This window comes from Xiphophorus maculatus, chromosome 11 (assembly GCF_002775205.1).
Source record: "Xiphophorus maculatus strain JP 163 A chromosome 11, X_maculatus-5.0-male, whole genome shotgun sequence".
Classification (NCBI taxonomy): Eukaryota; Metazoa; Chordata; class Actinopteri; order Cyprinodontiformes; family Poeciliidae; genus Xiphophorus; species Xiphophorus maculatus.
Genome location: NC_036453.1, coordinates 9,053,220 through 9,068,573, shown reverse-complemented (window position 1 = coordinate 9,068,573; position 15,354 = coordinate 9,053,220).

Sequence of the window (15,354 nt, the reverse complement as noted above, 5' to 3'; positions counted from 1 at the left end):
ACTAAAAAATCTATACAGATCACAGACAGAAGACCCAAACCCAATACAAAGACTCCAGGCTGAGATTTAAAGGTAGGACCTTTTTCTTGTAAGGCAACAATGTTACCAACTAAGTTCATTTTGCTTTCTCAAGTAAAAAAAAAAAAGGCTGATGAAAATGCTAACTTTATCATGATGACTTAACCTAGCATGATGACTAACATTAAGTCTATTCAGTAAGTTAACTCCTACGGGCCTGGATGATTATGATCCTGGCTAATCATTGCTGTCTAGACTTCGTGTCTTTTTTCTTCGTTTTCCCAATCAGTGACCATTTATGTGCTTAAGGAATCACCTAAATATGTCAGAATAAGGCCACAGCCACAGCCTATCAAAAATTAAAGGGAGGTTTTCAAGGCATCGACTGGCGTTTGAAGTAATGTTACAAGGTTCAGCAAACACAGATCTTTACAGAAAATGGGCTACAGCTGTCACATTTGTAACATTAATCCACTCCTGAACCAAATGTAATCTTTTCAAAATTAAGTAAAATTTTCACTAACTGGTACTTCTCACCACTCCTTTCAGATTAAAGATCTTCAAACAAAAAGAAAAAGCTCAAAAACAATCAGAAATGCCTCACAACATAAATGTTTTTCCTCAATAAACATTAAGGACACCCATTTGGTGTTGGAGTAGCTTTTCTTTCTGGTTTTATTATTTTTAGCAATAATGCAAAGAATGCTGCAAGTGGGTGATTTTCCAACAAAAGTTGTCATTTGTCAGGAGCCCTTTAACACATTTTTCACAGCATCATCTGGTTGTGTGTGCCACTTGTGTGGGCTTTGAACTACATTTGTGTTTTCCACAATTTTTGCAACAGAAACAGGAACAAAACATACCAAAAACAAACCCACACGTTCAATCTTGCTTTCAATTTTGTTTTTCTGCACCATAATACACATGTAAGATTATATATCATATACACACCCACCTGTTTAAATGTTCCCTTTATCTTTTTGAGCAGTGTATATATATATATATATATATATATATATATATATATATATATATATATATATATATATATATATATATATATATATATATATATATATATATATATATATACTGTATGTATAAAAAATAAATGCTACACCCTGAATTGCACTCTAGATAGCTGTATGTGAAAAAGGCCCGGTACTGTAAAATTAAGTTGCGTTACTAGATCAAAAATAGATAGCGTCACTTGCAGTTTCCCTCCAAGGTTTGTGACACATCTGTAATCACATTACCATCAGGAGAAATATTTGATGGTAAACAGTAGAAATATGACTCAAGACATCAGGAAAACCAAACATTGATGATCTGATCAAAGACTGACTGAAAATGGGAAAATATGAATCATTTGTATGAAGTTATTTTGGCCTTATTAGCTTTTTTCTTAAACTCTAGTTCAAATGAACATGTTTTGTGTCCATGTTTCATTGTCTCTTTCACACAACACAAATATGAGTACTACAATACTGCAAACTCCAGTTTTGGGGAAATTGTCAGCTGACAATCTTTAGAAACAATCTCTTTCTTGTCCCACAATGCTAGAAATACAGTTTGGGGTATTTTTGCTACTCTATTCTGACTAACATTTCTTACTTCTCAGCTGCGAGGTCAAATGTTCAACAACATCACAAGTAAAAAAAGTGAATTTTATATATTAAAACCAGTTGGGATCATGTTAATCTACCAATGTATGAATAACCTCATATTAAGCTCCTTATTTGTTGTATTTGCACAACAAATTTGCACTTTTAGGAACAATATGCAGTAGACTGCAAACATTAAAATCTGGACTGGATTTCCTAAAATTTATACAGATCCATTAATTCTTTTTTCTTGTTACAGCCACAAGTTTGGTAATACTTTATTTGAAGAGGTGTGCATAAGACTTACATGGAACTCTCATAAACATGACATAGGACCTGTCATGAACATGAAGAAGACTGTTGTCATCATTCGGTAAATAATGACACTTTTCATGTAAAATTGACATTGTTTAAAATATCTTTGTTATGATAGCTTGTCATTAACCAAGGATCATCATCTGTCGTAAATAGGTTATTACAAGCTTTAATTATCAAACTTAGTTATGAATCTTTGTGTTTTATTACATTACCCTATGGTTATTTTGTTATTAGTCATAACTGTGACAGTCACGAGGCCATTACATTGTGTCATTGATATTTTCTCTTACACATTGGAAAACATTGGACTTTAAAAAAAAATGTATTAAGCACCAGACACAGACTTGCAGTCCATGGGCTGTCCTAAGACAGGAGCTGACTCAAGTGGCTCTTTGGCTCACTCAGACATTAAATGATGAAATATTGGCCTGTTTTTGTTTCATTCTTTTTAAGTTACCCCCATGAAAAAAATACTGACTACACCACTGGCTCCCATGGTAAATTTGGTCTAGAACCAGTCTCTGAACCTACTATTTGTATAAGTATTATGGTATTAATCTTTAAAAAAAACAACACAATTTTCACAGAACTTACTTTTGGCTGTCTGATGACATACATTTAAAATATTAAATCATATGTTATGATAAGCTACTCAGTACTTAAGTAGACCTTTTAACAAATACTTCTTACACTTGCTAAATTAAAACTTAATGTACTTTTACTTGACATGTTGAAGTTACACTGGAATACAATTTTTGGGTCCTCTAACCCAGTGGCCCCCAACCTTTTTAGTCGCGTGGACCGGTCAGCCCTTCGCAATTTTGCTGCGGACCGGAGAGAGGGGGTGGGGGTGCGTCGTAAGTATCGAGTCTGATGCTGTTGTTCGAGGGGGGGGGGGGGGGGGGGGCAGTACTCCGATGTTGTTTTGTTACTCATTCTGCTGCAAGTTGGCTCAATTTTGACCCGCAAGACATAACCGATCCGCGGCCCAGTGGTTGGGGACCACTGCTCTAACCCACCTCTGTGTATGAATGATTGCACTGTTGACTTTATTTTGTTTTTAAATAAAATGTACCACATCTGCGGGCACACCATAGAGGTGGGCATTCCTTATTTTCATTTCTGAAAGGTGACGACTCAAATGTAAGTTATCGACCTTTCTTGGAAACACTTTATTTCATGGGATGTGCATGAAACTGACATAACACTGTCATAAACATAACACCTGTCATGAACATGAATAAGTCTTCATGAATATTTACTGTATGACTGCCATGTTTTGTCAAGTTTGGTTTACTGTGCGATTCCCCACATGAAAGGGATAGTCTCTACTATGAATCTTAACTGGATTTCACTCAAAGAGCCTTCACTTTAGCTGATCCATCTTTATTTTTATATGATGGTCATCATAGTTTTTAGCCTTCCAACCACATAGGTGAAAAACCGGCTGTCCGTTACAGTTTGTAGAAAACTTTTGCACACTACTGAATTTACAAGTGCTACCAGCACTGTTTGCTTCTCATGCTGTGGCACTTCTTCAAAAAGGAGTGACAGGTCAGCCACACCAAACGTACCTGCACTCTGATTGCTAGGCGATTGAGTCCACCTGGTTCTCATCACTCCAGCAGAGAAGCCGCAGAAAGGTGAAGCAGAGGGGAGTGGCTACTGGCAGTTTGCCAGAACAATGAATGTTGTCATAAACTGTCATCCGGTAAATAATGACACTTTTAATGCAAAGTTGATATTATTCAAAATGTCTTCTTCATGACAACTTGTCATTAACCTACACTTATTGGTGGAGTCTAGGTTGCCACTAACTGGTGAAGATGAAGTCAGTCAGTCAAATACTCTGGTGTCCAGAGTATTCTTGGCTGTAAGTTTTTCCCCACATTTTTATTTACATTTTGAAAAACTTTGAATGCTAGAGTGCAATGGCATTTGGTTGACATTTTGAAAGGAAATTTGTGTGCTTGACACCCATACACAGGCACCCCCATTGGAAGGAAATAAAGAGATGCAGTACAACACTTTTATTCTATTGGCTGAGAGGTTGCCAACAATGTTCTCAATGCCTTTGCATACATTTTTATTTTTAAAGCAGGACTTCATGTTTTTCTTCTCAAAACTTGTACTCAAGACTTCTTGCGCTCAGACATAAGCTGTGCCTGAATTCAGGGTCTGCATCCTTTAAAGGACGGATTTGTAGGCTGATTATATCATAGTGTGGCGACAAGGCCTGTCTGAATTCGAAGACTCCTTCAGATGCGGCCTCGAAATACGTTCTCCTTTTACCCAGATTTGAAGGATGGATCCGGTTTATCCTTCATGGCCCTCCATATCCCATAATTCATTGCGGGTCCAAACTGGGTGTTCAGACAGAGCCACAATAGCGGTGAAGAGCAGCAAATTATTTTGTTATATTATACTTTAAATGACACAATGTAATTTTGTACAATGTTTTTTAAGCGAGAATGTAAGTGTGTAAGTCTCAAATATCTGCTCGGTTCACCAAAACATAACCTGCTCTGACATTTTCAGACATGTCTGCTCCTGCTGCGTTAACAGCCAGGGGCCCCGCCAGCTGCAAAGGCGCTTCAGGTTCGATATACCGGAGGAGAACGCCTGACTCCTGGCACATTGTTTTAAAAACTCCTGCTAGCTTTCCCCAATGAGTAGAAGTTAAACACCTATATTATTCAGACAGGTAATATCTAGTTGTAAAATGTTTAGTTTACTAAAGTATTTAATTTATTCCTCAGCAAATTGGTTTGATTGATTACAGTCAAGCCTTCAAACATACTAGTTTTATTTAACTGTAATGGCTTATCCGAGATTTGTAGAGTATTATATATACGTAACTATGGAACAGCATATATATATATATGTATATATATGTACTTTTTCCTTCAGAAAATAGACAACCAGATATGTTTCTTTTCTCGTGACAACTCCTTATGTTATAGTGACAGTTCCCGTAGGGTTAACTGTCATATTTACACTTGTCATTGTAATATTTGCCAAAATGACAATAAGTGGCAAAATTTAAGATTTATATATACCAAAATTAGCCTGTATGATCCAGGTTGAAGTTTAAGTGATTGAAGGATTAGTTTTAGGATGATTTAAAAGCAGTTCTCTGTTGCAGCCTCATTACATTTGTTTTAGTCAATATCAATAGATGCAGAGTGTCCACTAGATGGCGCCAAATTCCCATCTTTTACACCATTGACAAGACAGTGTTAAGCAACGATCCAAATGTCTTAACATTTTGCTAGATATGGCAAGATTTTCTATGGTTAATCTTGTGTTCTCTTTGTAAGATTTATCCTAAAAAAAATTTTGATTTGCAGAGTTGGTAAAACTAGAATTTGAGAAATTTTCGTGATAACAAAAGGTTTTCAGCCGCAAAAAAGCCAGTAAAAAAGAACATACTATATTTTTTAAAATGATGCCACTCAATTGCACATTCCTTTGGATTGTTGTATGCTACTTACACCTGCACATGTCACTTTGTTGAAGTTACACCAGAATTTTCTCACAGTAGGATAATACAGGATTGTTCTATTTTTTTAACTCTATCATTTAGCAGTTGTCCAAGTCCATCCATTTATTGCTTAAAGGAACAACAAAATCCCTCTTCTTTGGAGGCAGGAAAATCTGTTTTTCCATTGTTGTATGGGATACTCCCCAATGGAAAGACAATAACTTGTTGATATTGTAAGTCAAGTCAGTAACTTTATATTGATTTGATGATTTAGAATGCAACTCCATCTAAATAACATGCAACTATTGTTGCAAACCTTGGTTCCATTACATTTGGATAAAAACCAAGCTAGACTTATTCCAAATCCATCAACGCAGACTCAGCTTAACATTTCTAAATTAAATCTAAAACAAAATGACTCCTTTTCAACATTCCTGTATATGAAAACCTGAAAAACTGAGGTGTCTGGTTTGAGACAATAAAACATTTTCTGAAACATTTTTTGAAAGCATGGATTTTTACATTCCAAACTTACAAGTTAAGCATAGTGTAACCCACATAAAGTGGGTATGCCTCTTTAAGAGACAGAGGTTAAGGAGGCTGGGTGGTCTACCTGGCCAATAGGAAGTTTAGTTTCCAGAGCGTCTGAACCAATCAGAATGCAGACTGCCGTTGTGGGTCCCACTCTTCTCCCCCGGGTCTGCAGTACTGTTGGTTTGCCCTAGAGTTCCGACGTAATGAGACAGCTGAGCTGTGCAGCGCCAGCGTATGTATTGTGACAGTTAAAGTATTTCGTACGAACTGTATTATTTACAAACTGTATTATAAACTAACTCTTTTGTAAATAGATTTTCTGTTGATCGTCCAGCTTCTGGGCTGGAAATGATTTATTAAGTATAAAGACTAAACTTCAGTTTTCTGCTGTTAGAGCCGTTAGGAACCGTTAGCTCTTTCTGGCAGTTGGTTCATCTTGTTCTCCGTTCAGTTAAAGGTAAAATTTAGGCTATAACCTATTTTTACTTTATTAAGTTTATATTATTTAGGTCAAATATGCCTTGTTACACCGTCTAGTGCCCCACGCAGCCGGACTGAGAGACGCTATACAGTTGTCTGAGGCGTGTCGCATTGAGATCGGTGAGCATATTCTGAGCCTTTCATTTGGGTTTTTGTTGTTTGTCACATTGTTGTTAAAAATATCCTTTATTTGAGTAATTAAGAAATGTTTTATTATTGTATTGGAAAAAAGGATTAAAGCTAGAACAGCTTAGTAAAAATCCTATATTTCTGCTGGTCCTGTCTGTTGACAGGTCAGGTTTTTTTATTTATGCTGGATTGTTCCTGAAGTGGATCCTCCTTTGACCTTGATGGCGAGCCTTCCCACCTGGACCTAAAGAAAGAACCAGATTTCATCTGTCCCATTTGGAGTCCTGCTGCACCCTGCGGTGTGGTAGGCGTGTAACACACATCTTCACACACAGTTGGTTATGTGTGAGACCACCGACTGACATTCTCCATTCTTATTGTTTTTTTATTTTGGACAATACATTTTGGACCAATTTTATTTCATACATTATAATAAACTGCTGTGGTGGAAATTCTCCTCTGTGAACGATGTCGAGTTAACTCAATTTGAAAATGAATTTAATTAATCTGTTGACTAATATAATTTAGAGTGCAGATTACTAGGGTGCACCCAAAATATTTGAATCTAAGAGATAGCACTTGGCCAAGTTATATTGTCATTATTTTATGTATTTTATTGTGTGTAATTTTATTTTCATAATTGTGTGTTTTGTGCAACTGTCAATTGTATGTTTTATGTCACTAAAGTCAGTTCTTTAGATACATCCAACTGCCTTTGTGTGTCATTTAAACACTCCACTGTGCTCCGATAGCCGAACCTATTTGCCCATTTATCTAATATATATATATACTACCCTTCTCTACTGTGTTACAATAGCAATTAATCGTGATTAATCACAACACTAGAGTGTGATTGATATGATGAGTTTTTAATCGATTAACAGCAATAATGTGTATTCTTAGAAAGTACTCAGAAGGAAAACATTCATAGCTTCTGTCAGACTGCCCCAGGGCAGCTGTGGCTACTATCTAGTAGCTTGCCACCATCAGCGTATCTAGTAGCTTGAGTGTGTGAGTGAATGGGTGAATGACTGTAGTGTGAAGCCCTGTGGGGTTCTCTGGACTTGATAAGGCGCTATACAAGTACAAAGCCATTACCAGCAAAGTACCATAGAAACTGCTACTTTTTAACTTAGTACTCCTCTTTGTTTTTCATTCGAGCTTGATAAGCTGGTCAAATATTTAATAGGGAACACCTGTTTGATGACTGATGCTCAATATGAAGAGAAAACAAACAGCTCCATTGTTGAGGATTTTAACTGACCACTACAGGGCTTCGGTCAGAAAGCACGCTGGTCAAGTAAAAAAACATCAGCATTAATTCCCTCTGTGATAAGGGCTGTTGAAATTTAAATGATGCAAAACTCAGAATCAATCTAGCTCTAACTGGTCAAAGCTCAAAACTAACGGTTAAATGCTAGATAGTTTTAATAAAAATCAAATACATTAAGAATAAAACAGACATTAACAAAATATATAACTATACCAGCAGCTAAACAACTCTTCTCAGTAGTGATAATTAGCATCTACCTATTCAAGTCACATGACTAATACTACTACTCACATAATCAATGACTGTGGTCTCAACAGTAAACGGAAACAAATCAGCTGACGAATGTCAAGAAGAAGAAAGTAAACGGAACAAACCTCCTTCAAGATAAAATAAAGCACTTCAAAATAAAAGCATAGATATGAGACATTGAACTACTTAAAGAATTACTAATGTAGCAAGTGTGTAAAACTGTTTATATTCCACCTCAAATCCATCCTCATTACCTGTGTATATTTGTTTTTCTTAGTTTTTGAATTGTATTTTATTTTGGCGGAGAAGCTTTTATTTTCTTGTTTCCTGTCTCTCCTCATATCCTGTATGTTCGCGCTGCCCTCCTCCTCAGTTCGCGCCAAGCTGCGCTGGGGAGAGGTAAGCGTACAAAGCTGTCTTCTGTTTGTCTGTTAAAGTATTCAAAATGTCCTAAAAGTATTTTTGCCAAACTCGCAAGTTGCTATATGTTGTTCCCCAACTGTTTTATGTTTAGCGCAGCACTGTACTGGGTACTTGATTCCCACGTTAAGGACATTTATTGAGTTTAACGTGCCAATGTGGTCATTTTTGTTCTTTTGATTTGTTAAGGTGTGTGTGGGAAAGCCAGAGCCCAAGAACTGGAGTGCTGATACATTTTTGTTTTAAACAGGTATGTGAGTTGCTTCAAAATGTTATCTGAATGTTAGATTAATGTATTTTGTGTATTTTCAGTTTGAATTATAAAATATTGTAACTAGTGGGCAGATTATTTTTGTTTGGGTCTTATTTTAATTGTCTTGACATTTTACTTTATTATTTGTGAATGTCAGAGAATTTTGGTTGGTTTTACCACAGTCCTTCAGTTCGTGCCAAGCTGCGCTGGGGAGAGGTGTGTGTGGGAAAGCCAGAGCCCAAGAACTGGAGTGCTGATACATTTTTGTTTTAAACAGAATAAACCTGCCCTACTGCTGCAATACACCCTGGTGTCCTCGTCTGCTGGTTCCCTTTGCCTATACACACAACGCAGAGTACATGTACAACAGATGAGTCGGATGAGAGCGGCTACACTAACATCCATCTTTACAGGAAAGGTAAAGGAAAAAGTTAAAACAGTAGTGGGATCAGAGGTTGTAGTTCATGTATTGAAGTAATCATCAAGATTTTGTCTGCAAATTCATTTGACATCTCAGGGCTGAAATCTGAATTCCCATGAGTTTCAAATGCAGGTAAAGATAGAGCAGAACAATGCTTTGGAGCCTGCAGGCTTTTTAACAACATGAATGGGCTGCAGTGACAGACATTGGTCCACCGGATTATGTCACAGCACCGCTGTGAGTCTCTGAACAGATTATGATTCAGGGGGAAAATCAGTGGGAATTATGTATATATGTATGCTTGTGTGTGTGTGGGAGAGCAGCTGGAGAGGTGATGAGTGTGTGTGTCCATATGTCAGTGCAGATGAGACACTTGGGCGGGGGGGGGTTGAAGTGTGCCTCCGCCGAGGGAGCTGATTCTTGGCTGTGGCAATTTGTACTGTAACTCACACACATGTAGCAGTGTGTTGTCATGAAGGTGAGGCCATGTCATGTCTGCAGGTTAAATCTGGGTCAATCACACCTCTGTTTTTTCCACTAGAGAACACACTCACCTGCTTATCACTGCAATGGCTCAAACAATCATATTGCAGCAGTGTGGCATTGAATCCTGTTTGTCCCTTTGGAAAAAACACAAAAACATGTGAGACTTGGAAGGTACAACACAACAGTAGCTTTTTATTTTACTAATTTATGTGGAGTAAAATGCAGTTATGTTCTGCTAGGGGTGGTTTATTAGATTAAATTTTGACAACACATAACAGTAAAGCCAAACAATACCTGCTCCTGCAATTTCTATTAAAATGTTCTGTCAATAGGAGAAGAAGTAACTAATCCAATTACTTACTTTAGATAGGAGTAAATTCAGCAAATCTGTTTGCATAAGAACAAAAAAAGCTGTCTACCTCTGTGAAGTTAAAGATTATCAATACAGTGAACCCTCTCTATAACGCGGCTCACCTTTCACGGCCTCGCTGCTTCGCGGATTTTTTTGTGCAGTTTTTTTTCACAGTGCATTGTATTCTGCGTCCTGATTGGCTAAACAGTCTCCGCGCTTCTTCTCTACCTGTGTGCCAATAACGTTACGGTACTTAAATATACGTAATACAGCAAATTTTGGTAAATGTTTTTGCCCAGAAGAAAAAAAGAGTGACAACTACCAATAACTATGTTCTTCTCTCGAAAAAATACCTGCACCACAGACTTCAGAAGAAAGACACTTGAGAGCAGAGTGAGGTCGCAGTGTCACAGTCAGAGGAATAGTGAAATACGCGAGTCACAATTTGTCCTACTGTACTTCATATTGATTAAAATGATTATTTTACTGTAGTTATTTGTAAGAAAGCGTTAGAAAAATTATCCTCCTGTTCATTTACTTATGAGTTTATTTTACAAGTTATGTTTTCATATTATTCTTTTTATATTATTATTCTCATATTATTATTCTGTTTTATGTTTACTTAACTTCTCTCTTTTGTAGTACTTTATTAATCTTCTGTAGTACATTATTAACTTTGTTTAGGAAGTTTGCCTGGAAGCTAAAAACGTTAAAACATTCATGTTTTAATTCATGTTTTAATTCATGTTAGCTCCATGTGTAACTGATTAGTTGTGGTCAGCCACATGCCCTTGTAAGGGCATGTCCACAGAAGGTTCCAGAACGTAAAGATCGTTGGTCAATTCTCTGTGTGACTGTGTGAAGAAGCCCAACCTCCTTTTTCTATACAATAAAGAGTAATGCAAAGAAAGATCTGGCAGAATTGATTCCAGACAGTGTTTGACAGCGATTCTTCGCGTCTGTTTTCAATTCTCCTGTTCTGCAGAAAAGTAACCTCTGTCTCTGGCTGATTCTTTGCAGGTTAGGACAAAAATAAACCTATCAAGCGTTATATTTGTAAAAAAATGCTTGGGCCTGAAAACAGGTTTTGTTCTTTGGTTTTAATGTAGAGTATTTAATTATGCTGTATAATAATTGTAAAAAAAAAAAAAGGTAACTACTTCACAGATTTCGCCTATCGCAGGTTCTTTTTGGAACGCAACCCCCACGAAAAACGAGGGTTCACTGTATTGTCATAGGGTTATTCAGTATTACTTTGGCAATTAAATGTTTTCTTCATATTGTGCAGCTCCAATGAAGAATGTAGATGAAATGTAGCTCTTCAATAAAGTTGTTTGTTTTAGTCATTAATGCTTCAGGCCTGGTTTCTGAAATCCAGGTAAGTTTTTCTGGCAGGAACTCTCATTGTGTCAAAATACCATCTGCTGACATTAAGGCAAGGTGAGAGTACAGCATGCGATTTCAGCATATTTGAATAACTAATGACTGATTTAATTATTAAGCACCTATGTTTTAATCCATTTTTTAAATCTCACATGAAACATTTTAACCACTTTTCAAAACAAAACAAAATATTTTTTAGATAGAGAATTAGATAAATGTGCACTAAATTTCACATAAACACTGAATGATCTGTTGATTTTCTAAGGCTTTTTTGTGTTTTCCTTGAAAATTATTTGGCTGTTCTGGTGTTCAACTCTCAAATGTAGATCAGCTCAATGATAAAACTGTCATGAAATGCGGTGGTGAGGGGTGGTGAGGCAGACGCAGCGGACCCAGGTAAGATGAATAATGATTTAATGAAGAAACTCACAGTCTAAAACAACGAGCAGCAGGGACATGGACACACTGATAACGAACGGACTAGACAATGACGAGGACCGAACAAGGAACACAGGTGGATTTAAATACACAGCGGGTAATCACAGAACGAGACACACCTGGGAACAATCAAGGGGAGGACAGGACAACAAAGAGACTCAACGACACAGAAAACTCGAAATTAACACACAGAAAACACAGAACACGACAAAAACTGTTTGGAAAAATGAGAAAACCCTGCATTTAGAAAGATAAAAACAAAAAAAAGTTAGAAAAATAGTAGAAAGTATTCAATGAAATTCTCAACTTATTGAATTAAAGGAAGATTTCAGTTTTAGACACATTAACCAGAAGAATTTCAGCCTATTTTGATTTTGTAGTGCTTTGAGCTACCATCCTGAGATTGAAAGACTGATTCCATGGTTACGACAGGAGTACTCCAGCTTTCTCTCACAGTCCAAAAATATGCCTGTCACTTTAACTGGTCTTTCTGAATCGTTTTTCTGTGTTAATTTGAGGATATGCATAGTGGTTTTGTCCTGTGTTTCTCTGAGTTGTCCTGTGATTTGATCTGGTCAGGGTGCTTCTCACTTGATGACTGCTGTAGAAAAGCACAAGAAATGCTATTCTGGTCAGCCTTAGTTTTTTTGCTTTAACAACAGTTTTTCTCTAGTGAAACGAATGTAATCTCCCATTATTACCTCTGGCTAAGCTCACTGCACAGTTTTCCAATTTGTACTATAAGTACATTGTGGTACAGGACATTTTGTCAGTAAGGGTGAGCAGTTATAATGCTAATCATTATTTGGTAAACCATAATAAATTTGTTTATTTATCCTATCAATTACAAATTTTGATGCTCTGTTTGCAAGCCGCAAAAATTAAGCGCTTGATGGGGATTACAGTATTACTTGTACTATTTTTTTCACGTCATGAGAGCATCAACACCTGCTACACTGCAATAACATAAAAAAATCTTACCAAGTATGTTTGTCTAGTTTCTAGGTCAAATATCTTAGTACACCTGAAATAAGACAAAACTAACTTACAAGTAACATTTCAGCAAGATATAGAAGCTTGGTTTTTTTTAACATTCTTTATTTAAGAATATTATGAATCCAACATACAGTATATGCATATGTATATTTATACATGCACTTACATAGTACAACAGAAAAGAGAGGGAAAAAAAGGGCTTAGCAAACTTTTACATCCAGGCACATGCAGGTGGGGGGAACAAGAGGGGCTTGAGCCCCTGCCCCTTTTATCCTTGATGTCTCTAGTGCCCTTTTTGAGTTTTTTAAAATGTTTTTTCAATATTTTATTTTTATTTTTTTAATCTGTGGATCAGGAGGCCTGCTTGTGCCCCTCAGCAATAATATTTAGCTAAATATAATAATTTACCAAAATAAACTAGTCTTGCTGCCCTAAGTGTAATAATGTCTCTCAGTTTCTCTGCCTCCTTGTTGTTCAGACACCGGGTCCATGGTGTCTTCCATTAAAAGAGAGAGACATACAAAGGGGACTAACACAGCTTTTTATAACCCATAGCATCTTTATCTGTGTGGCCATCCAAAGTGGGAAATAGCTGGGGTTCATACACTCAGAAAAACGTCAATTTTTACATGAAGTTTTGCTGTTATCTTTTCCATTATATACACATTCTTCAATCTTTCTCGTCATTGTTGAAGGGTGGGAGACAAAAGCTTGAGCCAGGACAGAGTTATCATTTTCCTTGCAACCAGTAGCAGAATCTGTAGTAACTGGACTTCCCTTTCCCAATATTTTCTCCTGAGGTCAAACCCAATATATAATGCAGTGGGTAGAGTGGTAACATGAACTTAAATATTTTTTTAAATTTCTGCCTGAACCCCCTGCCAGAATGGAATCAGTACCGGGCAGTCCCAGAAAATGTGAACGTGATCCTCAATCTGATTACAATTCCTCCAGCACAAATTTATAGCATTTCTGTCATATTTTGAAATACTGAAATGTGTTTTGAAGAATCTTATTCTTAATTTTCAGTCAAATTCATTCCAACCTGTTGGTGATCTTAAAACCTTTTTCACAAATTTCCTAGAAGCTTGTTTTAAATAAATAATTTCTTAAAATTAATAAAGTAATAGTTCCACTAGCAGATAATTTCACTTATAGCAAGACATTTTCCCATGTTATCATTTAAATTGTAGAACTTTTTCCATCAATATTAAAGAATTATTTACTTTAAACATGCTGGTATATGTTGTTGGGCTCAGGCACAGATGACATCCGGAGCTGTCTTTCCGAATAAAAAAAGGTTTTATTTACTTTAATACAAAAACTCAGCTTGTCACACCAGGTGCCTAATGGTCCTCAGCAGAACAGAAACTGTGCACTGCCTAGTAAACGGCACGTTCAAATAACACACGTAAAACAGTCGCATTCAATGACATATAGGAAAAATCAGTACCAAAGATCAAGGCACAAGACGGACACAAAACCAAGTTCTGAAGGAATGAACAAGCTACAGTTAAGAATGAATTAACTTATTATAATAAGCAAAACAAATTGGGTGGGGTACCTGTGAACTATAATATACATGAACAGTAAAATAAACAAATAAACTAATAAATTTGGTGTTTCTCACAATATATCTCATTTAAAAGCTACTTGTAAGTTATTTTTGTCTTATTTGAAGAGTACTAAGATATTTGCACTAGAAACTAGACAAAATGTGAGACAGACTGGCGACCTGTCCAGGGTGACCCCGCCTCTCGCCCGAAACGTTAGCTGGAGATAGGCACCACTAGGGACAAGGGTGTTTGAAAATCAATGGATGGATGAACTAGACAAAATGTTTAGTAAGATGTTTTTGCAGTGCAGTATTTGAAAACATTATAAAAAGCAATTAATATGCTCTGTTTAGCAGAACAACAGCTCTATGTAATGTATGAAGAAGCATTCTGCTTCTATGCACCACAAATCTGGAATAAACTTCAAGAAAATTGCAAAATAGTCAAAACACTGAGTTTCTTTAAATCTATACTAAAACCCAGCTGTTTAGAGTTGCTTTTGAAACTTAATCAATGAAACATTAAACATTAATTTGATATGTAATGATTTAAAAATGTAACATTGTTGACTGTGTGTTGTATGGCTTTATATTTTTTTCTTCCCCTCCAGGGGGTCTTTTGTGGGCTCTAGTGTCCCTTATATGAAAGTAGGCTAACAGGAAAGGAGAGGGGGGAAGACATGCGGCAAATATCGCCGGGTCTGGGAATCGAACCCGAGACGGCCACGTCGAGGACTCAAGGCCTCCAAACATGGGTTGAGCTATCCCCTACGCCACCACAGCATGGCCCCGGCTTTGTATTTCTGTGTTTCTATGACGTAAAGCACTTTGAAATGAGATTGCCTCAGAGGCCGCAGCTCTGATATCTACAATAATATGACAGGAGTTTCTTGATCAACAGTGTGGTGAGTGGCTTGTCAGGAGGTCAGTATCAGCAGACAATCAGAAGATTTCACAGAGG